Below are 26,418 nucleotides of genomic sequence, written 5' to 3'. Positions count from 1 at the left end.
GTTTAGAATTTTATCTTAGAGTTTTAGCTTAGAGTTTTTGTTAGAGTTATAGTTTAGTTTAGTTTTTAGTTAAGAGTTTAGAGTTTTTAGCTTAGAGTCTTAGCTTAGAGTTTTTGTAGAAGTTCTAGTTTAGTTTAGTTTTAGTTAAAAGTTTAGAGTTTTTAGCTTAGAGTCTTAGCTTAGAGTTTTTGTTAGAGTTCTAGTTTAGTTTAGTCTAACTAAACTCTAAACTCTAAACTATAACTAATATAACCTACAACTATAAAAAACAATCTAAGCTAATAATATAAGCTAAAACACGAAACTCATAAATCAACCTAAACTAAGCTAGAACTTCAACAAAACTCTGAGCTATAAATCTAAACTTAAAGCCATCAGCTCATAACTAAAAATAAAATGAACTAGAACTCTAACAAAAACTCTAAGCTAAGACTCTAAGCTAAAATTCTAAACTCTTAACTAACACTAGACTAAACCAGAACTCTAACTAAAACTCTAAGCTAAGACTCTAAGATAAAACATAAAACTCTTAATTAAAATTTAACTAAACTACAACTTTAAGTAAAACTCTAAGCTATGACTCTAAGCTAAAACACTAAATTCTTAACTGTAACTAAATTAAACTTTAAATCTAACCAGGACTCTAAGCTAAGAATAAATGGTTAAACTCTAAACTCTTAACAAAAACTAAACTTAACAAGAACTCTAACAAAACTCTAGGCTAAGACTCTAAGCAAAAAATTCTAAAATCTTAACTAAAACAAAACTAAACTAGAACTCTAACAAAAACTCTAATCTAAGACTCTAAGCTAAAAAAACTCTTAACTAAAAGTAAAATAAAATAAAACTCTAACATAAGACTATAAGCTAAAACTCTAAAATATTAAATATTAATAAAATAATATAAAAATTGAAAACAATATATAATCTTTTAAAATAATATAATACTATAAAATATTAAATATTAATAAACTAAACCTAAACTTTAACAAAAACTCTAAGCTAAGACTCTAAGCTAAGACTATAAAATCTTAACCATTACCAAACTAAACTACAACTTAAACAAAAACTCTATGCTAAGTATCTAATATAAAAAATAAAAACTATTAAATAAAACAAAACTAAACTAGAACTAAAAAAAAAACTCTAAGCAAAGACTATAATCTAAAAATCTAAACTCTTAACTATTACTAAACTAAACTAGAACTTCAACAAAGACTCTATGCTAAGACTCTAATCTAAAAACTCTAAACTCTTAACTAAAACTAAAATAAACTAGAACTCTAACAAAAAACTCTAAGCTATGACTATAAGGTAAAGCTCTAAGCTCATAACTATTACTTTAATAAACCATAGCTATAACTAAAAAACTAAGCTATGACTCTAAGATAAAAATCTAAAATCTTAACTATAAATAATCTAAACTAGAACACTAACAAAAACTCTAATCTAAGACTCTAAGATATGGAACACCTAACTCTTACCTATAACTCTCCGGCAATCGTATTCAAATACAAGTCTCAAAGCGAGAAATTTAAAAAATTAGATAAAAATTAACCTAACAACAACTTTGATTAAAACTATACCCTAAAAGTCAGAGCTATAACTCTAAAATACAATATCTTACTAAACGAAACTTAAATTTTATAAATATCTCTAAGCTAAGACTCTAAGCTAAAACTCAAAACTATTAACTAAAACTAAACTAAACTAGAACTTCGACAAAAACTCTAAGCTAAGACTCTAAGCTAATAATAAACTAGAACTATAACAAAAACTTTAAGATAAGACTCTAAGCTAAAATTATAAACTATTAACTAAAACTAAACTAAACTAGAATTCTAACTTAAACTATAAGCTAAGACTAAGGTAAAACACCAAACTCTTAACTAAAACTAAACTCAACTAGGACTCTAACTGAAACTCAAAGGTAAAACATCAAACTCTTAACTAAAATTAAAATAAACTATAACTCTATAAAAAAAACTCTAATTTAAGACTTAACTAAACTAGAACTCTAACAAAAAATCTAAGCTAAGACTCAAATATTAAAAATCTGAAATCTTAACTAAAACTAAACAAAAAAAGAACTTCAACAAAAACTCTAAACTAAGAATCTAAGCTAAAAACTCTAAACTCTTAACTAAAACTAAAATAAACATGAACTCTAACAAAAACTCTAAGCTAAGACTCTAAGCTAGAACTCTAAACTCTTAACTAAAACTAAACTAAACTAGAACTCTAACTAGAATTCTAAGCTAAGACTCTAAGGTAAAACTCTAAACTCTTAACTAAAACTAAACTAGAACTCTAACTAAAACTCTAAGCTAAAACTCTAAACTCCTAACTATTACTAAACTAAACTTCAAGTTTAACAAAACTCTAAGCTAAAACTCTAAACTATTAACTAAAACTAAACTAGAACTTCAACAAAAACTCTAAGCTAAAAACTCTTAACTAAAACTAAAATAAACTAGAACTCTAACAAAAACTCTAAGCTAAAATTCTAAACTCTTAACTATAACTAAACTAAAATAGAACTATAAATAAAACTATAATCTATGACTTTAAGGAAAAACACCAAACTATTAAATAAAACTAAAATCAACTATAAATATAAATTAAACTCAAATTTAAAAAATAAAAATATTAAATAAAATTAAACTAAACTAGAACTCTATCAAAAAAATATAAGTTATGACTAAACTAAACTAGAACTCTAACAAAAACTCTAAGCTAAGACTCTAAGCTAAAAACTCTAAAATCTTAACTAAGACTAAACTAAACTAGAACTTTAACAAAAACTCTAAACTAAGACTCTAAGCTAAAAACTCTAAACTCTTAACTAAAACTAAAATAAACTAGCACTCTAACAAAAACTCTAAGCTAAGACTCTAAGCTAAAATTCTAAACTCCTAACTAAAACTAAACTAAACTATAACTCTAACTAAAACTCTAAGCTATGACTCTAAAGGTAAAACACCAAACTCTTAACTAAAACTAAACTAAACTAGAACTCTATCAAAAACTCTAAGCTAAGACTCTAAGCTAAAAAACTCTAAACTCTTAACTAAAACTAAACTAAAACTCTAAGTTAAGACTCTAATATAAAAAACTAAACTATTAACTAAAACTAAACTAGAACTTCAACAAAAACTCTAAGCTAAGACTCTAAGCTAAAAACTCTAAACTCTTAACAAAAACTAAAATAAACTATAACTCAAACAAAAACTCTAAGCTAAGACTCTAAGCTAAAACTCTAAACTCTTAACTAAAACTAAACTAAACTAGAACTCTAACAAGAAATCTAAGCTATGACTATAATTTAAAACACCGAACTATAAACGAAAGCTAAACTAGAACTCTAACTGAAACTCAGAGATAAAAAATCGAAGTATTAATTAAAATTAAACTATACTTTAACTCTAACAAAAAACTCTAATTTAGGACTCTAAGATAAAGCTCCAAACTCTTATCTAAAACTTAGCCAAACTAAAACTTTAATTAAAATTCTAAGTTTTGACTCTAAGGCAAAACTCGAAACTTTTAGCTGTAACTAAATTAAACTTAAACTCTAACTAAAACTCTAGGCTAAGACTCTAAGCTAAAAACTATAAACTCTTAACTAAACTAAAATAGAAGTCTAAGATATAACAATAATATAAAACTTTAATATATTACATAAATCTTAAAAAAACTCTATAAATAATTAAAATTCCAAGATCAGACAATAATATACAAATCTATGTAATGATAAGTAACTAAACTAAATTAGAACTCTGAATGAAAATCCGATATATCACTTTAAGCTAATAATTCGAAACTCGTAACTAAAACTAAAATAGTCCAGAACTGTAACAAAAACTCTAATATATGACTCAAAGCTAAAAACTCTAAACTTTTAACTAAAAATAAACCAAACTAAAACTCTAAGCTAAAAGGATGGGTACTTCAATTTTTAAAATGGGTTTAGGACGGTCACTAAGAAAGGAACTTGCTCTGAAATACCCTTTGAAAAGAACATAACATAACATAACATAACATAGCATAGCATAACATAGCATAACCTAACATAACATAGCATAACATAACCTAACCTCACATTTTAAATTACTAGGAACCCGGGGTACCTTCGAGGCCCGGGGGGTTCGTTCGGGGTGGGGGTGGGGTTTGAGGGCCCTTTTGGGGTTGGGGTAGAGGACCTCACGACACTGTTCAAATGGAACTTGTGTATTATAACGACCACAGAGTTTCACCCTCAAATTCTCTTCTAAAACCTTTTCTAAAATCATCTTTTAAAATGTCTCTAACTGTTTCGCCGAAATAATTCCCTAAAATGTCTAAAACGGTTTCGCCCAAATAACCCTAAACGTAATTTCTGCGTGTTCCTTTTGTTTTTGGCATCCCTGCGCTGTCACATATTTAACTAAGTATGATAAAAATATATAACTTTAGAAACAAATTTGGGCTATTTATTTGCTCATTAGGGGTGGGGGTAAGGCATAGCGGGTCTGCATACATAATCTGTTAGGTACAAATATTTTGCATACTATGAAGTAAGATTTGTTTTCTAACTTCAAACTGCCCAAATAGTTTACCCCCACCAGTAATCTGCAAATATTTAGTCCAAATTATATATTTCCCATCTATTCTGTCACTTGTTTTTGTCCTGTCTCACGCTAAGCTGAAAGAAACTAACTAAAGAAGCCGGTTCTACAGTGCGTCAATGGATGAAGAACTTGAGTGTCGGCCTTATAACAGATAAATGCCGTTTCTCTGTCCTAGTTTATTTTTTCAAACGTAGTTTATTGTTAACAACAAATTCAAGTTTAGAAAGGTCTGAAAGCTTCATTTCCAAAACGCTGTCGTGTCATGCAGGCTCGTTCTCCAGTGTCCAGGGGGCTACCTGTCTTAAGGTATTTGATCCCTCTAAAACAAGAAAATTTTCGACAAGTCTACAGCAGTAACTTGTACCAAAAGCACAAGACTTATACCCTTAAAACCATTAGTCTCAGGTCTATCCATCCACCCAGTCAATATTATGATATTACTTTGACTTTTTCTTGATGCATAATTTAAACTTGCTTAAAAATTAGGAAAATTGTCCCTTTTCCAAGAATTTTCAACCATTTTTCAACGTATTTTTTATCTAAAGAAACATGTGCACCAATTTTCAAAAATGCAACTTGGTGTATAGATAGAGCTGAATATAGGTTATTGACAGTGAAATTATCGACTTTCGTTGATATGTTAAAACCATAGGAGACCTGGAAAATTGTAACTGACTGCACCAAATGGCCTGCACAAAAACTAGTGCAGGCAAAATAAATGTTAATGCGTACATGCAAAAGTGGAGCGAAATTTCAACTCTCGGTCCAGTGAAAGTTATAAATTTTGGTCAAAATGATAAATTTTTATTTTATAAGGCTTCTTACCTTGCTTGCTTTGGGACCCATTGACTGTCTTTTGTTCATTATTATTATTTTAATTTGATATAGCCCGAACTGTCAAGGGTATCTGGATATTTATTGTCGTTTTAAAAAAAATTATTAGAAGCTACTAATTAATTATTTGTCATTTTTCGAAATCCAGAATAAAGGCTTTTTTGCTATAGAATAAAAAATATTGGTTTTGCGAATCACAAAAAAAGAGTTTCTAACAGTTTGTGGTTTCGGACTGCAAATAAGAAGCGACTCGGCTCAATAGAAAGCGAAACTCTAAAAAACTGCATTTTGATTACAATAGACACATCAAAAGGATTGGCCTGTTATGCTGATTCCAAATATACAAGATTCAACAAGTTTATGTTACCCGTCAAAAGCTATGAAAAAATATGCATGTTACGAAGCACAAAAAATAATAATAGTTTGACGCTATTAAAACGACTTGAAATACATCTTCGAACTTGTAGTTTAACTGGTTTGTCGTGAGTTTTACGGACTTGTTGTGTATGCCTGGTAAAGTCTTTCAAGGTTCTAGGTCTAAAGTCGGAAATTTATACAGTTGCCTAACTCAAGACTATTTGCAATGCTACGATAGTCGAGACATAGTGTTTGATTTATTCCAGTGACTGTAGTATAAAACAATGGAAGAAAACTCTTGACAAGACCACACAACGCACTCCCATAATTAAAGAGTTTCCTTGTATAGAATTTAAAATCTAACCTTTCGATGAAATTTCTTGCTTAATACTTGACAATATTGCTTGGTTAAAACAACATTGTTTTACCTTGCCAGAACTGAAATTTTGGGTAGGATGCTATCACTGTGGGAAAAACATTTAGATCGAACAATCTTACGTCATTTTGTATACATATATTTATTATTTTCAAATTAAAATTTTATAAAAAGTATTATTTGATTGGTTGTCCGATCTCTTGACCGAACAGTTTTTAAAAAATACATGGTGCGCTCCAATTTTTAAACAGAACCATCCAGGGACTTTATATCAGCATGATTTGAGGCATAAAGTGGTCCAATGGCTTCTCCAATTTCCTTCTTTTTATTTGTCGTTTATTACTATTAATAGTTTACTTGGCGTATTTATCCGTAAATGCAGGTGATTTAATAGGTACAGGGTTGCCACCTGGTGAAAAAAAACTAGATTCTTGAAAAAAAATCACTAAAGCAACACATTAATCATTAGATTATTGACTGGAAATCACTAGAAATCACCAGAACTATAGTACTCTTTATCATTGTAATCAATAATTCTTTTGATTCTTTATCACCTTCTATACAGACGTATCTACAGGAAGGGGGATAAAATCATACCCCCCCCTCCTTTAGAATGACGTTTTGTTTTTTCTCAAGCGAAAATTGTTACTGAAATTTTCAAAAATGCGTTTTGTATCCTTATGCAGAGAATAGAACAAAATCCTTGCTTCCTCTCTCTATTTTTTTCGAATTAGTACCCTTGGCTTGTACCCCGATCACTGAAAAATTGGTTATCGGTGATCTAATCAAAATATTTTCTTTTTCTTTTTAATTCCCCCCTCCGCTTGTCGATTCAAAACCCCAGTGTTTTTTTTTTCTCAAAAAATATAGAAACTATTTTCTTTTTACTCTTTTTGAACTATAATTACTGGGATACCAGGACGATTTTGAAAATGTTTTTTTTATATTTTCATGGAAAAAATTTGTCTCACCCTTAAAAAATTTTGATAAGCATCGGTCTTATTGTTCCTTTGATAAAAAAAAAGAGTTACTTGTTAATTATACGGAACTCACCCTAGAAGTAAGGTTATGTTAAATCCTAATAAAATATACCAAAATATGATGAAAATATAATACTTTAGTTTATATAATAATATAATCTGGGTTGTATATTTGCACATTAGGGGGTTTTGGGGGTAAAGTAACCTAACTCAACCTAAACTTATCCCCACGCCCTTAATGTGCAACTATACAGCCCAATCTATACAAGTCCAATGCATTCTATCACCCGTCATTTTTCTTTGTGATTATTAAACTTCTGTTCATAGATCTTAAATTATCTTTATTATCCTTAGCATACTTTCATCCCCAGACCTATCCTCAGGGGCTACGTGGGTCATGTTAAATCTAAAGGTACAGTTTTAGAACCTTTCAACTATGCTAAACAAAATGGCTATCTCAAACTTTTGATCGAACAATTTTTGGGGAAAAGGGACGTTTGAGGGAGGCTAGTAGTCGTCCGATCTTTTTGGTCAAATAAAAATGACGCCAGCAATCTCAATTTCCGTTCAAATGAGTCCTCTCTCGATGTTCTAGGACCGTTGGTTCGATACGATTGCCACTGGAAAAAAAAAATTAACACGCATCCGTGATTTTTCTTCTGGCAAATAATACAAAATTCAACACTTTTGCAGATAGGGGTCTGAAAACTCTACAGTAAGGTTATCTGATACGCTGAATCTAACGATTTGATTCTAATTAAAATTATTTGAATTTTAGTGAGTGTTTCCCCTCTCTTTCAAAAATCAGGCATTTTTTCGTAATTTCTTAGCCTTTTATGGGTAAAACGAAGCTTAATGAATCTTACATATTTGGAATCAACATAATAAGCCGATTATATATCGATTGTTATCAAAATTTCGTTTCTAGAGTTTCGGTTACTATTTAGCCGTGTCGCTCCATTCTTACAGTTCGTTGCCACAAACTGTTTGACACATTAGCACATAAATCCAAAAGCTTAAAGAATAGGACGTTATCTGCGCTTACTAGGCGTTTCAGTTACAAATAAAAGAATTTGGAGAATTATCGGAGCTTCGATTAGATATTAGAAGTAAAGATTAAAGCCATTAGACAATTCTTGGAGTAGATAGCCAAGATTAAATCTATCGAGTTACATCACAAATCCTATTATAAAAAGCACTAAGTCCTATTTTCCTTTTCAATGATTTATTTTTTATTTAGAAAATTATATTCAATGTATACCTACCTTCTTATTTTTGAATGACTCCATTTCTGTTCTATGTAGTGGGTGTAGATGTAGAGGGTGCATTCATATCCACCATTCACTTCACTTTCAAAGCTTTTAGCATAAGAAAATATAATTTAGAACTGATATGTTATAAAAAAAACATAAATATGAAGACAAAAATTTGACCTGAGCAAATGTTTTGAAATAGGAAGCATAATTGAATTTTGCAATTAACTAGGTTCAGCTTTTACCTTGATTAAATAAAAAAAAAATAAGTTTTTTAACTGAAAGTAAGGAGCGGCATTAAAACTTCAAACGAACAGAAATTATTCCGTATATGAAGGGGCTGTCCCCTCCTCAACACCTCGCTCTTTACGCTAAAGTTTTTTACTGTTTTAAAAAATAAAATTGCGACACATAGTAATAGTTTAGCGTAAAGAGCGAGGCGTTGGGGAGGGGACAACCCCTTGCATATACGGAATAATTTATGTTCGTTTTAAGTTTTAATGTCGCTCCTTTCTTTCAGTTAAAAAAAACTTATTTTTTTTTTATCTAATTTCTGATCATTTTTGAATTGACGCAGCTTTTATTTTGGCTCAGCATACATGGATAATTAAAATGGAATTTGCATATTAATTTTACTTTTTTTGGTTAAATGGCTTTCTCGAAATTTTGTGCTGACTTAACTTACGAATTAACTTATGTAACGAACTTCTATATTCGTATATTTCTATTGCGTATATTAGGGAGTTCACCCCCTAGTCAATACCTCGCTCTTTACGCTAAAGTTCAAATGTTCTTCGATTCTTTAAGAATGACCCCTTAATCACAAAAGCCGTTAATTAGAATAAATAGCTCTGATGAAAGTACAAAAATAAACTTTTGCGTAAAGAGCGAGTTAATTACTAGGGGGCGAACCCAATCATATGAGTAATAATTTCTGTTCGTTTTAAGTTTTGATGTTGCTCCTTACTTTCGGTTGAAAAGTTGTTGTTTTTCAAATTTAATTTATGATCGTTTTTTAAATAATGCTGGGAAATCCGGCATCCCCTTCATAGCAATTTCCCTTCCCGCATGAAAACTTCCTCCATGGAAGATCATCCCATGTAACATCCGACCCATCCCCCCCAAATACCAGAAAAAATCCCCTCTGAAAACGTCTATACTTCCCAATAACCAATACTATATGTAAACATTGGGCAAAGTACATAACTTGCAGACTTTCCCCCGGGGACTGTGGGGGATTAAGTCATACTCAATGACATAGTTATTGTATTTTTCGACCATGCTGAACACAATGGCTATATTGATGAGACTAAACTTAATGAAACTTATATATTTGAAATCAGCATAAAAATCTGATTCTTTTGATGTATCTATTGGTATCGAAATTCCGTTCTTTAGAGTTTCGGTTACTGTTATAAGCTGGGTCGCTCCTTACTTACAGTTCGTTATCCCGAACTGTTTGATGATAACACTCTGGAGTCTATTAACGCTCTGGGGTTTATTTCTGATATGGACTTATGGTGTATTTCGGAAATTTCATAGGCGGTATATTTGCATAAATGCTAATCTGGAACATATTAGGAACTACAGTGAATCACTACCTGGCATTTTTTATTAATTAGCTTCTTACGTGACTTATTCGATCGAATCGTGAATATACGCGCTATTTCGTGAAAAATTACTAGATTTGGGAAAAAATCACTAACTTTAGAACAAAAACCACTATAATTCACTAGCTAGAAGAAAATCACTAGGCAACATAAAAATCACTAGAAATTGTGATAAATCACTAGGGGTGGCGACCCTGAATAGAAATACTTGCAGAAAACGCAGCGAAACTAGTAGACGAGTAATACTATTATCGAGATATTGTTAAATTGGGTGTCTGGATAATTCCAACCTGGAAAATCCCCCGGAAATTCCTCATCCAAGTGAATTCCCCCTTGTGAATGATGCCCTGCTGGAAAATTTCCTCTTGTGGATAATTCCCCGCTGGAAATCTCCCCCTGGGACAATTCCCCCTTGGAATATTCACCCGGACAAAACTCGCCTGGATAATTCCTCTCGCGAACTAATACCCACCCCCCCCCCTGGAAAATTTTCTCCCTGTATGTAAAATCAAGAAGCCAAAGGGAGAGTAAGACAAATAAAAAGCAAAAAAGGGATTGTGGAATTTTCTCCCTATATTCCAAAATGCAGAGAGAACACTGTAGTCCTGCCTGTATTTGTAATATAGGTTTAATAGCCCAAAGTCCCTTTTTTTCTTCTTTCTTTTTATGCGTCCTTATTTTCCTATTGGCTGCTCAATTGTATGCGTGGGAGGGGGGGGGCTAGCCTAGAACCGTTAAATTGATTGTTTCTGATCACTGTTGTAAACATCACTATTTCATTTCTTTAAAATAGATTAAATAAATTGTTTTCAACTGAAAGTAAGGAGCAACATTTAAACTAAAAAAGAATATAAATTATTCTTTATATGTGGGGGCTGCCCCCTCTTTAACCCATCGCTTGTAGCGCTTTTTTTCACTACGCATAGCACACTTTCGCAGCCACTTGTCTCTTTCGTGCCACACGTGGTGCTCGCCACTTTCTGTGTGAAAGCAGGAAACTAAATGCCCCAGGAAATTAAGACAGATAAATCTGATCAAGTCCATACAATTACGATTAAGAAAATCTGGAAATGAACCGTTGTAATGGCATTAACTGAATTTACCAATTATCTGTATTATTTATGTATATAAATAGTATTTGTTTAAATAATACAGATGTTTTTAACAGTAAACATTTAAAAATGTATTACAAAAGCACAAATTTTAGCGGCAATCGTGTGTTTATACGCTAAAATAAGATAGATTTAAAGAAATGGATGATAAAAATCGATTAGATAAAGTTTTTAAAGAAAAAGTAAAGCTTAAAGTGCTAAGGAGCTTAAGTAGGCCTACTAAAGTTTAAGAGTATATCAATTTTTTTTTTCTGGACCAGGGCTTTGGGGGTACAAAGGAATTTTTTCTGGGGGGGGGGTCAAAAAATTCAAAAAACGCATAAAAATTTGTTTACTTTCATTTTTGTTACGTTTTACGAGTCGGACAAAAATTTTTCTGTTTTTTTTGGGGCGGGTGTTCAATCCCCCTTACCCTCCCTGGATACGGCCTTGCCCTGGACCCATCTTGGTTTGGCACATCTGGCAATCGCAGTTTTCTAATAGTATTCTTTTAACTTTTTTAGGATTAGAAGTTTTTGGACAACAGGGCCGTATCCCGAATTCCTTTTTTTTTGGGGGGGGGGTATTAAAAAAAATTCAGGGGTTTTTACAAAAAAAAACTTTAAAAACGTATAAAAATTTGCTTTTATTAATCTGTCTTACGTTTTTACGAATCGGACAAACATTTTTTGGGGGGAGGGGGGTTCAACCCCTCCCGCCTGGATACGGTCTTTTTGGGCAGTACCATATTTTGGTCAGTGTTGCCACATTGAACCGTGGAAACAAATAAGCAAACCTAAACAGTTAAACCCGTAACGTTTTTCGTCTGTTAAAATTCTAACATTTACAGACAGTTGATTTTTCACCTATATTTATTTTTTAAATTCGGCACCAACTGCTACCAAAAACAGCACAAGTGCATATAGAGACCATTTTTTTATTGAAAAGGGAATTTCTATTTTTTCCAGTCTTTTAATATGTACACGGTTGTGCAAGCTTACACTCAACCAATGCAATTGCATTTTCACTGTCCTTGGTACCTCAAAAATCGAAAACAAAGAGAGAGAAATCTTAAGATAAAAATATTATCTACAAGAGGATCAATATGTACAATTTGACGATGCCACGGCCGTTTCTAACAATAGAGGGTTTACACATTGAGCTAGGGAGGCGATTGAAATAAAATAGGGAGGCGTATTGTTGCTAATATTTCAATAAATAGAGATACAGATAATTTAAATATATACCTGATATACCGGATTCTTCTTAAATGTGAGCCAATAGCTAGTTAGGGTAATAAGATTTTACAAAATCCCCAAGGGACTAGATTATATACAAGACCTAGGAGAATTGGAGCAGTAGCAAACAAGATGATTATTTTGCCACATAATAATTAATTGTATATTCATTGATTTTATTTTCATCCAGTCCCTTTAGTGTTCTCATTGGAGCCACCCTATTTAGCTTCTGTGATGCTCAACCACAGTGGCGACGATTGTATATATAGGTATTTGTTGATTTTATTTCTTGGTTTATGATTTCAAGTTATTTTAGTGGTTATCTTTGTTTCTTAGCGTCGACGACGCCAAGAAACATATATCCGCGTCACTTAGAGTGTGTTCCAAGTGAAAATTGCAATTTAATTCGTGTTTACTTCGAATTTAATACGAATTAATTGCCAACCTGGAACAGTTTATTAACTAATGCCTTATATGTATTGTAATTTATTATTAAAACACGAGTAATTTGAATGAGCAATGAGTAAAATATGAGTTTTGATCCCTTAATACTCATTAATTACCATTAGATTGGTAATTTGCCTCCATTTTTACCAATTTGATGATGAATGTACAGAAGTTAATTCAGTAAATGCGCTAGTTAACCGTAATCACAAAAATTAAAATGAATTTAATTTTCGATCGTTCCAGCTGTTCATTCGCTCTGACCTGGGACGAAATATTAAATTTTTATTAAATATTATTAACTTTTTGTCGGACCGGGAACACGCCCTTAGTTTTTGTCGTTTTCTTTTACTGGCCGTGGTCCCGTTTGTCTCCATCTTGAGATTTCTCTCTCTCTCTCTTGTTTTTGTCAGGGCTGGCCAGTTCGGCTTTAGAACTTTCATTTCTCAAAAATCAAGTTTGCATATGAGAAGTTCATATCATATTTTATAGCTCGTGCATGTTATTTATTTAGACTAAGCCTTGAATTTTGATTGTCAGGTTTTACATGCATTCAATCTGCATTAGCTTTATTTCGTAAGTTTGTTTTGTATAGTATGTAAACCGTCAAATGTTTTTTGTATCAGATTTCGGGGAGGTTCCGCGGTCATTCGTTTCATACTTCTCATTAAGTTGAGACTTTTTCATAAAAATTGCCTCGACTGATAAATGAAGCATCATTTGTGTGAAATTAATTATTTTGAACCAAGTAAGTAGAGGTTGAGACGCACGCTGTGGGGTTTGTTGATAGGTGGCATTGTCATGTCTTCCATTGTCTAAAGAAAAGTACAAATAGGAGCGGACACTTTGTGTAGAATAAGGATGTTGAGATTGCTTCATTATGTATTCATCGCCGTGACGTTTACTTTATTGATTTATTAGTTAAATAAAAACAAAGTTTTTTCTGATGTTTCAAACAAATTCACTCTAAAAATTCCCCCAAATTTGTAAAATTCTGAAAAACTATCGCTTTTCTGAAAACACAAAATTGATGCGATTAACATGATTAGGAGCATAAAAGTCATCAAGTACCACGCAGAAAATAAAAGACTAGTTGAAAGACAATTGAGAGTCCCAAGTATTTCATATGTCATGAAATCAGTAAACTTTGTTCTTTCAAAGCCCCAATTAAAATCAGTTTTCAGCTAAGCGATGGTTTTTCAGCATTTTAAAAATTTAAGGAAATATTACGAGTCTGTTCATTTGAACCAATATTACAGATACATATTACAGAAGCTGCTTAAATTTTGTTCGTTTTTAAAATTGATTTTGGTTCGTTTTTTTAGGCTTTAAAAGATTCTAGAAAAATGAACAACTAAAGGCGAATTTAGATGTGTTGTCAATCTAATTTACAAAAAAAATTGTCATTGCTATCGCAAATTTTCTGCTGTGCTATTGGAAATAACTTGGAGCTTCTCATTACAAAGTATAGCCTACTTTCGTTATTTTCGCTTCTTGGACTTCAACCTTATTTTTCGGAGAACTCAAATCATTTGGCCAAAGCAAATGTTAAAAAAAAGAAAAAAAGAAGTTAGCAAAAAAATTCCGCAATAAATTTTGGTAGTGGTTAAGAAAGCGGTAAAAACGTGATAAGTGAAATTTCATTAATGCTAATGAAATAAAAAAAAATAGGATGAAAAAATAATAGTTTAGAAAAAAATTTCCGCCATATATTTGCACATTAGGGGGGGGTAACGCATGGGATATATTAAATACGTAACCTAACCTAACCCAACCTAGGTACCTTTTCCCTCCCTAGACCCCCAAAAAGAATAGCTTAAATATTTTAAACGCAATGACAAACCACGGTTTCCAATTGCATTGCCTATTCAAAGAAACCAGTTTGACTGATTTCTTAAGCATCTTCCCTATATAATTATATCGCGTGTTTACCGTTTTCTTAACAAGTATCCAAATTTTTCCTACTTAAATTAATCGAAAAATAGTTACCATTTCTTAATCAGCTTCAATAGGCAATTTTTCTCACTATGCTGTCTTTTTTAAACCTATATAGGGCATACAAATAAGATGACAGACACATCAGTGTTACCCTGATAAAAAAAAAGGGATCTTTGTTGTTGTCCAAAGTTTGGGCTGTAATTTTCTTGTATAAATTTCTGACAATGACAATTCAAATGATTCAGTTTTGATTTCCATCTGACGCCATTTTACGGGGGTTTCAGTCTTATTTCAAAGATCTTGTCAAATACAAGACCTAGGAGAATTGGAGCAAGTAAAAACTGTAAAATAATAGTAAAAATATAAAGAAAATAAAAAATCCAGTCACCATCAGCTCTTAATTCCCCCTCCAACACCATGCTCTCCCTTATAAACATTCAGATAATTCTAGGTCTTAGTTTTGTATCTATGCATTGTTCAACGTAGGCCTACAACTACTTCCTCTGAAAAACGAAAGTTCGTGTAGCCTACTATTACAAGAGTTTCTAAAAAGACAAAACCAACCAATTAGCCTAACCCTTTTTTTACAATTCTTAGTGGTTTTTAATTTTTCACAAATTTTTAATTTTCAATTATTTTTTGTCACAAAAATCAACTTACATCTTCTTTTCTCATAGCGTTTCCCCCAAGCTAATACCGTTTTCACTAATAATCAACACTGCTTTTCAAACTTTCCTCACTAATACATTTTCTGTTGTCTTCATGAACTATTTTTCTAAAGTTACTCCGTCCATCTTTGACATTGTCAAACTCCAAACTCTCTAGTTTCATATCATACCCTACTTTGTAAGTTTCTCTCAAATACTCGCCCTGGCGTCTATCAACGCCATAGTTACCCACGAGATGGTTAGTACTCCTAAATTTCAGCTTTAAATTAGCTCTAGACCTATCTATATGTTGATCTTTACTTTTAAGATCAGTATTGGCACTCTAATATACCTTAGTGTTCTGTATTGAACCTGTCAGTTATTGATTTACAATAACATAGTTAATCAGTCAGGTTAGTCATCCTGCCGTCATGAGGACCGTGTTCACTTATGAGCGATTTTATGACCAAATACTATACTGGGTATGGTGGCCGGCGTTTACTACCCTTGGAAAATACCCCCCCCCTTCCCAGAAAATACCCCCATGAAAAACACCCTCCCACGGAAAATACCCCTCCCCCTCGACTGGTTGGTCTCCAATCACTTTCGACTTATAAAAAAGCTTCAGCAGGCAATTTTTCTCACTATGCTGTCTTTTTTAAACCTATATAGGGCATACAAATAAGATGACAGACACATCAGTGTTACCCTGATAAAAAAAAAAGTGATCTTTGTTGTTGTCCAAAGTTTGGGCTGTAATTTTCTTGTATAAATTTCTGACAATGACAATTCAAATGATTCAGTTTTGATTTCCATCTGACGCCATTTTACGGGGGTTTCAGTCTTATTTCAAAGATCTTGTCAAACTTACTTTCAAAATAATATTTTACTCTCAAATAGTATAGTATTAACATTATTATTATCATTATTAATATGATATTATTATTCTATAGTATTAATATTATTATTAATATATAATAATATTAATATTATGAAATAGTATTAATTAACAATAATAATATTAATCCAAATAATAGTTACTGTTCTTGAATCAGCAAAAAATGGCATTTTTTCCCACTTGGCAGTTTTTTTACTGCTAAGTTACAAAAAATTTCAATGATAAAAATACCCTTCCTTTTTACCTTGTTTTACTTTTTTTTTTTATTCTACTGTGAAGGACGAATTCTCGGTATCCCCTTCCCGTGAGCACCCATGCCTATATACGTTATTTTCTCGGTATTTCTTAGGAATTTGAAATTTTGTGCTTATAAAGCGTTTTTAAATGGAAAATATGGCTGGAGTAAAAAACAAAATGTTGTATAAAGATTATTGTGGATGGGGATCTAATTCTCGAGCCCTCGGGTAACTGGCTGAAGCTTCTACCCGTAGACCAAAGTAATCATTGACAAGAATATGTTTCATTGTGGTTTTATTATAATGTTGACCTAACTTAAATGCCTTATTTAAGTTTTTTTTTACCATTGAAATAATGCCTGCGCTATAGGTTTCAGTACTTATCTGTTATAGCAACAACAGTCAAGAAGTGAATTTAGGTTAATCCTAATGAAATATGCCGAAGCACTATGAAAGTACAATACTTCAGTATAAAAGCAATATGGAAACTACAACAGAGAATTATCGGAAGCCAGTCCCACAGAAGGCATTATCCAAATGGTTTCTAATCTAACCTAATCAAAATACAAGCAAAAACATTTAATTAAAATATGCCTACAATGTAGTGTATATGATACCGTGAATATCCGAAATCTGTTGAACGTCGACATTCACCGGTGAGTGTCAACAAAAACATAGTCGCTTGGTGTATGTCCGAAATATTTGTTAAATATCCTTATTTCTGACTTTCACCAAAGAATGTTGACATTCACCGTACACTAATGGTGAATGTTTAGCATTTATGAGATTTATATGTAAAATTTTGTATCTATTTTACAACTCTTTAAGCATGTGTTCTTCCTCCGTCGCCTATTCTGATGTGAGCTTCATAAAGTATACTGAACAATTTCTTGTTAGTAACTTAATACCGAATATTCGTTTCTCCTAGGTTTAAAGGTACAATCAACTTCTCTTCATCATTAAGTTTTATAACGTCAAAATATTTTCATTGTCTACAATCCAAAGGTGTGTTGCACTAGCAGAAACCACTTCAGAAGTTATTTTAGAGTAGGTTACATTTTAGTTACTTTTCTTGAGAGAAATGAAAACAATTGTTTTCTCGTTTACCCGTAATTAATGCATTTAACTTTCAAAAAAAATATCAGGATTCACTGCAATATACTGTATAAATCAGGGTATTGAAAAAAAAGACTGTCATCATCAAACTTTGCGTAAGACCGACAAAGCTGATTGAATCCAAGCAGAGATAAGGAATTGATTTTTTCTATCTTATTTTTCAATTATAGATAAAAATTGGGGTTTTTCCTCTCTTTTGGACATTCACCACAACATATCTGTGATTGTCGATATTCACCCGTGAGGGTCCGAATGCACAAGAATGTGATGAAATATTTGATCTTTCACTGACGTATTTGGTGTTTGTTGACGTCCACCGGTAAAAGTCGACATTCACGGTAACATATATACACTCTCACGCTAAGCTGAAAGAAACTACAAAAAGAAAAAGGTTCTGTCTGACCAACAACTTGAGTATTGTTGCTTTAACAGATAAGTAGCTAGGTTTCATATAAGTTTATTGATCTGTTGGAGATGTAGTTATTCTAAAATTGATATCAATATGAACAGTCTAACCTCGGATAAAGCACACTGTCATCTAAAGCAAACAACTAAACTGACATTCGGTAATTGGCTGGTTTGTGATCTACAACAAAGCAATTCAATTTCAGGGTTAGGGATCGGATCATTAAAGTTCATGTAAATAGCAGCTGAATCCTTCTTACTTATTAGGTTATGTGCTGTTGCATGTGATGACCCCTAACCACTTGGTAAGATGGCAATTAATTTGCAAAGCACTTCCCTCTGAAAAGCACGTTGACCGTTAATTAATGTGGAATGGGCTTTGCAATAGACTGTCAAATGCAAATGTTGATGAAACAGGAAGCTAAATAGGGGAACACGCAAATTTCATTTAATACTAATATTAAGTAAACTAAGGTCAAATGCTGAGTTTGCCAATTCTGTGCAATTAGAATTGAAATGGAAAGAGCCGACATACTGATAAGATATACAAATTACAACAGCCAATCAAGGCACTCTGTTTTTTCTTACAGAAGAAACAAATTCGAAGAATACTAAAAATAAGTTATTGAATTGAGATAATAATGAGATAATAATGAATTGAGAAAATAAGTCATTGAATTGCCCCGCCCCAAAAATGTTTTAGGGCGGGGTAATGGATTCTACCGACTGGCTGGTCATTTTTACCGACTGATCTTGCTATTGAAGTTGCTTCATTGTTTTGTTTTTTACTGACAAGTACTGCTCTTCTTTCTTCGATTTTAAGTAAATGATAGTGATATATTATCACCAATGATATGATTATCACAATATATATTATCACAATGATATGATGTATCACCAATGATAGTGATAAATTATAACTCTGAAACGTGGAGGTGTTGAAAGGTTGACAAGGATCAGGGACACCCATTGGCGGGGTGGGAACAATCGCTTGCTATATTCACAAAATTATCTTTTTGATGTTTTTACTGTTAAAAAGCCAAAGTACCCCTCCTCCCTAGAAGTATCGGGCGTCTTTGCTTTTTGCTCCCCCTCCCCCCCCCTCCCTCCTTTTACATTGGCACTCTCAAGAAAATTGTGCTAATTTTTATCCTCAGGAAGTGTCGAAGGGTAGTTAAAGGCACTGAAAATACCAAGGTCATCAAAATAAAAACTTTTTGCTTCAAAATTGTGAGGCTTTTAGGGCAGTATTGCATTTTTGTAAGTTTGGCTACTTCGAACCGTGAAAAAAAGAGAAAAAAATTAATTAAATAAATTTACTAACGCGTTTTGCATATAAAAATTCAAACATCAACAATTTGTTGATTCTCACAGACAGCTACAGTTTCAAAAGAAACAGCTACAGTTCTTGAGCTGTTTGATGCCGTACATTTATATTTTCCTTATTTTTTAGCACATTTTTTTTATTTGGTTCCCGCTACTACCAAAAATTGCATAACTGCATGTTTTCTTCTTTTAAAAACGGTGATCAAGTTTTTCCTATTTTTTAATTAGGAATTAATTTAATTACAATTTAATCTAAAAAAATTAATAATAATTTAGTAATTATTTTTTAAAAGATTTTCCTAATTTTTACAAATGTTTTTGGTTGTTTCGGTTTCCACTTCACTAATTCCACTAATTGAATTGATTTGAATTAACCTTTATTAAAAAAAATTAATAATACATCATTTAGTCTTTTACCAAGTAGACGTCCAAGAAAAACAAAAAAGTTGTTTTTATTCCACTATCGGTGGTTCTTGAATTGAATGACCGTGTATCCAACCATGGGCAGTCCAACCCAGGAAAGAGCAAACCATAGCCTATATTGACCTGAGATTTAAAAATTTAGAAAAAAATGTCTCTAGTGAAAAAACTTGTTATTTCGATTAATCTTAATAGTAATTACATGAAAAAAGTCTTTTTCAACTGAAAGTAAGGAGCAACATGAAAACTTAAAACGAACAGAAATTATAACTTATATAAGGGGGGCTCCCCTCTCTTCAATGCCTCGCTCTTTACGCTAAACATTTAAAACAGCATAATATTGTAATTAAATGGTCCGCGTCTTTCAGGAGTCGTTCTTAAAGAATTGGGACAAAAAGTCAAACTTTAGCGTAAAGAGTGAGTTATTGAGGAGAGGGCAACCCTCCCCATATAAGTAATAATTACTGTTCGCTTTAAGTTTTGATGTTACTCCTTACTTTCGGTTAAAAACTTTTTTTTATTTAATTTCTGATCGTTTCTAAATAATACCGGGAAATCCGGCTCCCCTCCATGGAAAGTTATTCTCACGTAAAATACCACCTCCCCCGTCATGAAAATTCTTCTCAGACAATTCCATTCTAGCTGAAAATTCCCCCCGAAAAATTTCTTGCAGAGGGTTCCGGGTGAAATTTTTTTCTTAGCGCACTTTCATTTGAAAAGATTGTTTTTTAAATCATGCCCGAAATCCCCTCCGCCGTGGAAAATTTTTCCCGCTAATAACCCGTCCCCTAGTAGAAAATTGCTCCAGCATAAAAGTCCCTCTGGAGAATTTATCCCGTGGAAAACTTCCCCATGGCGAATTTCTCCCGTGAAGAATCCCCCCTCTTACGGAAAGATACTCTAGGCAACTTCAACCCGATAAAAATTTCCCTCTGGACAATTCTTCCCCCTTAATTCTGCATTTTTATGCTTAACGGACAATTCTTTCCTAACGGACAATTCTAACTGGACCATTCTTTCCCCCTTAAAATCTATATCTAAAATTGAAACGGCAAAGAGAAAAGAAGACTAATAAAAAGAAAGCCGTATATACATTCTGGCAAATTTTCCCTTGATAGTTCATCCACGGGAAACTTTTTTCCCCATGGAAAATTATTCCTCGTTGAAAATCCCCCCCCCCCCAGTAGCAATCGAAAATGATGTATCTATTGATATACCTCGCTCTTCACGCTAAAGTTTTCCGGCACTTTAAAAAAAAGTTACTTATTGGGACAAAATTTAAACGTTAGCGTAAACAGCGAGGTGGTGAGGAGCGGGCAGCCCCCTTTATATAGGCCAAAGTAATATTTTCGGCTTGTATTAATGTTGCTCCTTACTTTCAGTTGAAAAGACTTGTTTTTTAAATTTAATTTCTGATCATTTTTTTTTTAATAACGCCAGGATTTCTGGCCGCACCTCCATGGAAAAATCCCCCTCCCCACGGAAATATTCTTTGGCCAATTCAAGCCTGGCGAAAATTACCCCGACAATAACCCTTAACATCTCCACGGGTAAAATCGCTAAAGAGAAAGCAGGACATGTACAGAAATTTCGTATAAGAATTCTGGTAAATTCCCCCAGTGTAAAATTTTCCCTGAAAAGTTCACCCCCGAAATCTTGCCTTTCCATTGAAAATTACCCCGGTGCGAAATCCCCCCAGTAGAAAATTCGTCCTCCCCTCCCCACCTGAAAAATTTATGCATACTTCCCAATAATAAATACTATATGTAAACAATGGGCAAATTATACAAATTAAAGACCTTTCCCCAGGGGCTGTGGGGAGTCGTGTTATCTCCAGAAACATAGTTATCGGGCCTTTCGACTATGCTTAACAAAATAGCTATCTAAAAATTTTGATCGGACGATTTTGGGGGAAAAGTGGCGCGGGAGGGGACCTAGCTGCCCTCCAATTTTTTCGTCACTTAAAAAGGGCACTAGAATTTTTATTTCCGTTAGAATGAGCCCTCTCCCGACTTTCTAGGCCCACTGGGTGGATACGATCACCCCTGGGAAGAAAAAAAACAACAAAGAAACACACATCCGTGATCTTTCTTGTGGCAAAAATTGCAAAACTCTACATTTTTGCAGATAGGAGCTTGGAACCTCGACAGCAGGGTTCTTTGATACGCTGAATCTGATGGTGTGATTTCCAATAAAATTCTTTGACTTTCAGGGGGTGTTTCCTCCTTTTTTTCGAAAATCAGGCAAATTTTCTCATGCTCGTAATCTTTGAGGGGTAAAACTAAAATTAATGAAACTTATATATATAAAGTCAGCATAAAAATCCGATTCTTTTGATATTTCTATCGGTATCAAAATTCCGTTTTTTAGAGTTTTGGTTACTAATTGACTAAGCTGTAGTTTGGTAAGAGTTATCGTAGAATTAAATTGGATGAAAACAAGTTCAAACCTTAAGTGGTTTAAGCTACGAGAGGATTTTTAGAGGAAGATGGGTTAAAAAAAGGGGGATTTTAGCCAGAATTGAACCAATCTTGGCGAAACGAGACTGTGCCTTTATGGTGTTACTTAATTTATTTTTCAAAAATTAAGTCAGCTGTCGCCATTCACTGCGTTTTAGATAGCTCATTTGATGCAAATTAAGTTTTTGTGTAGTTAGGTAAAATTAACCTGGTTGTTATTCTTTGAGTGATTGATCACTATAAACGGTTCAACCCTGACTTAAGAGAGTTATGGGTAGTAACAATTAAATATTAGTACACGTACACAGTGCGCTCTGGGGTTCAACCGGCGTGGCGTCAGTAAGTGGTTACTTGTAACCAGGGGGTACACCTCGTATTTGTTGTCACTCCTCATTAAGTACTCCGTTTATGTAAGCCACGAAGCAGCAGGTTATTCCTTTTATCAGATGATAGTATACGGCTGATCATTATGAGAAGTAAGATAAGTAGGTCCTATCATGTGGAGAAGAAAGACGCAAGGGGGTTGTTTGGGTGAAATTTAGCGAAAGTCAGATATTAAATGACAAGGGTTGGATGTTATAATTATCCTTGTAGTTTCTTCCCTTGTTATGGTTGACAAAAGAAAATGTCTGGGTATGCCTTATTAGATTTTTAAACGACCCGGCTTATTTGAAATTGAAGCACACAAGCGCCTTTTATCGTTACGGAGATTAATATAGGCTACAGTTGTGTCAAAAATCAGTCAGTTATTGTGTTATCAGGAAAAGCAGGTCGTCCCAGAATCAGGTGGAAGGACGTTGTAAGGAATGATTTAAGGAAAGTTAGAACTTCTTGGGAGGGTGCAAAGAGAGTGGCTTTTTAAGAAATTGGGTTGGAGGAAGAGTATAGGTGCTTTAAGCCCTTCAAGAGACAAGCCATCAATACCCGGGAAATTTACCCACAGAACCCACATCTCAAAAATTATTACGAATGATTCAGCTCTTTCATGACTAATCATACTGAACTGCATATCCTGATCATATACACTAGCTGGCTTTCAGGTTTACTTTTATAATTTTTGTTTACCAAACTTATTAACAATTTCAGGTACTCGTGCATTATGTGGACACTGTTAAAGAAGTCAAGTTTGGTTAATGCTAATGAAATAAAATGAAATAGGATGAGTATATAATAGTTTAGAAAGAAATTTGCGCTGTATATTTGCACATTAGGGGGGATGGGGTAAAGAATACCATATATTAAATACGTAACCTAACCTAGGTACCTTTTCCCCCCTTAAACCCTAAAAAACAATCGTTTAAATATTGTAACTCATTGAGAAACCACGGCTTTGCAGTCATTTATCTATAGTGATCTCACGCAAATAGCCTGCCTGACGGGTTTTTCATGACTGGTTTCCTTGTACAATATATAGCAGTGCCCACATAATGCACCAGTACCCAATTGCATTCTTATCATCACGGTCACAACCACTTAAATAAACCTCTTCACTTACCTTGTTTTCTGTTCCTCTCACTAGTTTATTTATTGTATTTCATGTTACTTTCATATTACCTTGATATTTCTCAAATTTAAGAATATAGAAGTTAGAGACTGCCTTTCGCTGCAGCTTATTCATCTGTGTTTTAAACAACTCAAATTCTTCATCGTTTTGGTCATCCAAATATCTATCATCCAGAGTTTTTCTAGGCTTGAGTTTTTATCGTTTTTTTTCGGTTTTATGGTTTTAAGAGGACCTGTCGTCTCATAGATGCACAGAATAATTGACATAAACCTACCAAAAGCCTTCGAAGGATATTCATTTTTGTTTTTAATTCTATTGTAATAACCCTCTTGGCAACACTAGGACATTTTTGCATAAAAAAAAGCATTGCTTAACTTTTTTTTTGTTTAATTTGGTATCACTTCTGAAAAATGAGCTCGGTCTAATGATAGGCTCTCGTTTTGGTTTTGAAAAGGACCATTCATGATTATTTTGTAGAGAAGTTTGAAGCCAACTCATTTTGAATGTATTATAGACTAGCTTTAGAATGTGTATCCCAATTTAAAATTTGTTGTGGTATAGAGAGAAATAACCGGACTTTCGAAGTTCATATTATGGTTTATTTGTTCCTCATTTTGAGTAACACTAAGAGGGTTTTTTTTTTTTCAGTTCAAAATTGTATTTTACTCACTATTGGTATTATTGGGTGATACCAAGATGTTTAATGACTATGCGGAAATTAAGATAATATTAATTGTTTATGATTAAGTTTTTTAGCTAATTTTAATTTTATACTGAAATTTACTAATATCAAAGCTGATTTAAGACTATGAATGGTTGTAGGTTATTATACTGTTGTAAAGCTACTTACTCTTTTTTTACTCCTAAACCAATATTCTTGTTTTATATACTTGGCTTTTGTGTTTTTAGTAAAGCGCTAGTTTTCTATAATCCTGCAAACATAGGGAAATATCATCGTTTAGTTTATTTTCACTAGCTTTGTTGCTATATGTTAGATGGACTGTGAAGCAATAATTTTTGTTCGTTTTAAGTTATAACTTCGCTCTTTACTTCCCTCAGAAAAACTTCACTTTTAAATTAACCTTTGCAAGTTTAAAAAACGTAAAACAAAGTGTTACGGCAACTTAGGTGATGGGTGGTCGGCGTTTACCCCCCCCCCTGGCGACTACCCCTTTCTGGAAAATACCCCCCCCCCCCAGAAAATACCCCCCTGGTAAATTCCCCCCGGAAAATACCCCAGAGTGGAAAATAAAGCTTTCCAAATTTAAGAATTTTATTTGAGTTTTATTTTTTTATTTCCGTTGGGGGAAGGAATTTTGGTACTTGTGTATTATGCGCCACTCACTCAAGTTTACGCTGTGTAAAATTCGAGAACACGTCAGATTTTTTGTTAGTTTCTTCGTTACTTTAGAAATAAATTTGGGCTATAGATTTGCTCATTAGGGGAGGGGGCGAGGGATAAAATATAGCGGGTCTGCATGCAAAATGTGTTTGGTAAAATTATTCTGCATATTATATATATATATATATATATATATATATATATATATATATATATATATATATATATATATATATATATGTGTGTGTGTGTATTTTAAAGCCAAATATATGGCCATGAACACAGTAAAATAACATAAGTGAAAGGCACAAATAACATTAACTTTGATCAGCGATCATCATAAAACACTTAAATGAAACACTACACTAACCTAGTAATAGTGCCTAGTAATACCTAGTAATACTTGGAAAAGTGGTCATTGAAAAAAAAAACATTTAAAACTTGGAAAAAATACTTAAATGAAACATTACATTTACTCTACACTGGGATTTTTCTTTTTTTTAGTTTTCTAAATTTCCAGATACCTCGCTATGCTTTTGTAATTTTTTAGTGGCCATATACCTGGAAAGAATTGTTTTCTGACGTCAAACTATCCAAATACTATACCCCCCCCCCCCTAATGTGCTAATATATAGCCCAAATTATATATTTCCCATATATTCTGTCACTGGTCTTTGTCTTATCTCGCGCTAAGCTGGAAAAAAACTAACGGAGAAACTAGTTTTGTTCTCGAGTTTTACACAGCGTAAACTTGAGTGAGTTGCCCATAATACACATGTTTTGGCTTAATTTTGATGAGTGTTCGCCTATATTTTTTTTCTGCATTTTTTTTCTGCATTTTTTTTTATTTGGCACTCGCTGCTGCCAAAAATTGCAGAAGTTCATATGGAAGTGTTTTCAACACAAATGGATTTGTGTTTTTTCCTCTTTTTCCCGTTCCCTAGCTCTTTACAACGAAACTAAAAAAAAAAAAATTAAATAGAAGTTTCTAATGTAGAAACCTTATTTTCCATAGGGGGGGGGCCATTTTCCGTGAGGGCATTTTCCAGGGGGGTCACTTTCCGGGGAGATTTTCCGCATTGGAATAGTTTCCGGGGGGTTAAACCCCCCCCCCCATCCCCCATTCACTATATTCAGTTATGTTATTTTATTGTGTTCATGGCCGTATATTTGGCTTTAAATTATGCTTATTTATCTATCTAATATGCAGAATAATTGTACCAAACACATTTAGCATGCAGACCCGCTATACTTTACCCCCCACCCTAATGTGCAAATATGTAGCCCAAATTTATTTCTAAAGTAATGAAGAAACTAAAGAAAAAATCGGCGTG

At 33.0% G+C, this 26,418-nt stretch overlaps 1 protein-coding gene across 5 annotated transcripts in view; it reads left to right on the top strand.

Annotated features, from left to right (window-relative positions):
• Window positions 1–26,418, top strand: part of Sras (Ras converting CAAX endopeptidase Sras) — a 186,892-nt gene that overhangs the window by 67,304 nt on the left and 93,170 nt on the right. The window lies entirely within an intron of this gene.

Source organism: Artemia sp. Qi Xiang Cuo, chromosome 1, assembly GCF_049724085.1.
Source record: "Artemia sp. Qi Xiang Cuo chromosome 1, ASM4972408v1, whole genome shotgun sequence".
In the NCBI taxonomy this organism is placed as follows: Eukaryota; Metazoa; Arthropoda; class Branchiopoda; order Anostraca; family Artemiidae; genus Artemia; species Artemia sp. Qi Xiang Cuo.
This window is presented reverse-complemented; position numbering and strand designations above follow the sequence as displayed.